The 2,275-nt window shown below is 37.2% G+C and overlaps 1 long non-coding RNA gene across 1 annotated transcript in view; it reads right to left on the bottom strand.

The window, feature by feature from the left end:
* Positions 1-2,275, bottom strand: part of LOC106012221 — an 80,177-nt gene that overhangs the window by 44,003 nt on the left and 33,899 nt on the right. The gene's annotated exons all lie outside the window — the stretch shown is intronic.

Genomic DNA, 2,275 nt, shown 5'->3' on the forward strand with positions numbered 1-2,275 from the left:
CTCACTCCCGTTCTCTCTCTCTCTCTCTCTCTCTCTCTCTCTCTCTCTCTCTCTCTCTCTCTCTCTCTCTCTGTGCGTCTATCAGTCAGCGCGTGTGCTTGTCAGCATCTTTATTTTTTTGTCTTCTATTTTTCATTTCGATTCACAGAATCGTGGTTTGGAAGAATACGCTTTTTTCACTCTTTTCAAAACAGTATCATTTTTTGAGACACAGGGCCTCCAACCTAACGTCCATCTCTGGGTTAACCCTATCCGTGCGTCGTGTTTTACTATCGTATCCATACGACGTGGGGAAATCTGTACCACCAGTTTCCAAAGAGGAAATTACTCGTTAATCCGATCCGTACGTTTTGCATAGCAGTCTGTCAAAATGATTTTTGGAGAAATACTGAAAGTTTCAAAGAGATCTTCGTACTAGAAGTATTGTAAAATGTGAAGAATACAACCCCGGGGGTACAAAATGAGCCCAGGGCGTATGGAGAGGGTTAAAGTAAACTATAGCTCTCAAATCGAAACTCTTTTGACTTAGTACGCTCATCCGGGGACTTCACACTCTCTGTGACGTCATGGGTGCAAGACACGTTTCAACTTATTCTAAGAATCAGGGGTCAAAAATACTTTTAATTAACCGCCTTTGATAAAACAATGGCAAGTGTTTAGACAAACATGGACATTCTATTTTAAAAAGAAGTATATTATATACATAAGTTTAACTGAGACTGCGCTTTTGGGGTTTGGAACCAGGGCTGTCGGCATCCGTGTCCATCACGTTGCCAACTGTGGCGATTACTCTCCCTTATAAGATCGAAAAACTAACTCCTCTAAAAATCCCACCACCATGCACATCTTCCACTTTACATGTATTTTAATAGACGCAAAAGGAAACTAAACAAAACAAATGTGAGGCAGCGTGGGGAAATCAGGCTCTCGCCAATTTTTGGGCATGTAAAGTTACTGGTATCATCTTAAAGCTTGTTCACTTGTCTTTATTTAGATGAAATAAAATACCCATTTATCTTGAATACAAGTCGAGATATTTTCGAAAGAAGGAGGTGGGGGTCACTTGTTTTCAGAGGTAAAACTAGTGAGGAAATGGCCGCCAAAGATGAGTTATTTCCCTAGCTTAAGAGTCTGTGGTAACTGAAAATTTACATTTTGTGTGCCTTTAATCAACATTTAATCCGGACAGAAATGAGTTCTTTAATGGGCATGAAAGGTGTTCAGCCAAAAAACGAACAATTGATAAAAATTCAGAAACATGCGGAAAAATGCAAGTTTCTTCACTTTGATTATTTTGACGAGAGCCTGATTCCACCACGCTGCCTCACAAATAAATATTGGTGTAACTTCAATCGTTGACACAAATAACCCATCGAACCAACACTTGAACTGGAAAAAAATACAAAAAAGCAAGTTGCGAACTAAAAACAACAACAAAACCACACAGTTTGTTTTTATGTCAAGTAATCTAATACAAACTTAATTGATTAATTTAATTTCTTGCTTCAAAGACCTTCCGAAAGAAACAAAAAATCAATAAAAGACAGAATAATCCGGATATTCTACAGACCCCCAAAGTCTATCCAAGACAAACTCCAACAAAAGAAATAAACGCTCTTCAAAAATAGACTTACGTGGAAAGAATATATTGATCGACAACAATAAATGTCAACAAAATAGAGCTAAAAGGTTAACTTCAAATATTTTTAAAACCGGCACAAATAAGGATTGTGAAAAAAGAGTAATGATGGCGATAAGAGGAAATAAAGTAAAAACAAAAAAAAAAGAAAGAAAGAAAGAAAGAAAGAAAGAAGAGAAACAGTATGATGGATGAGTTAATTATCCCAACCGCCCGATTCGTTTCTATTGGATAATTTACTCAGCAAAGTAATGCATTGTTTCCCGGGTCTAATAGAAGCACGCAAACTTGTGCACAGGCTTGGCCCGGGCGGCGGGGTTCAAAATGAAGCTTTACAGAGTGACAAAAAAAGTAAATGAATAGTTATCAGTTATCATGAGTTTTGGTCCAGACAGGCTGGCAGACAGACAGAGGGAAAACATACACGCAGACAGACAATTAAACAGAAGAAAAATGAAAGATAAAATAGAACAGGAAAATGACGGTCGCCCATTTCAAGCAGTTTTATATATAATTATCAGGCTCTCGATTTGGAACGATACAAATTTAAAAACCCCATTTAATGAGGCTAATCTCAAAGGAAAGAATTCACTGGAATAAATAAACATAGACAGACAGATTATATATATATATATA

This window comes from Aplysia californica, unplaced genomic scaffold (genome assembly GCF_000002075.1).
Source record: "Aplysia californica isolate F4 #8 unplaced genomic scaffold, AplCal3.0 scaffold00295, whole genome shotgun sequence".
Lineage (NCBI taxonomy): Eukaryota > Metazoa > Mollusca > Gastropoda > Aplysiida > Aplysiidae > Aplysia > Aplysia californica.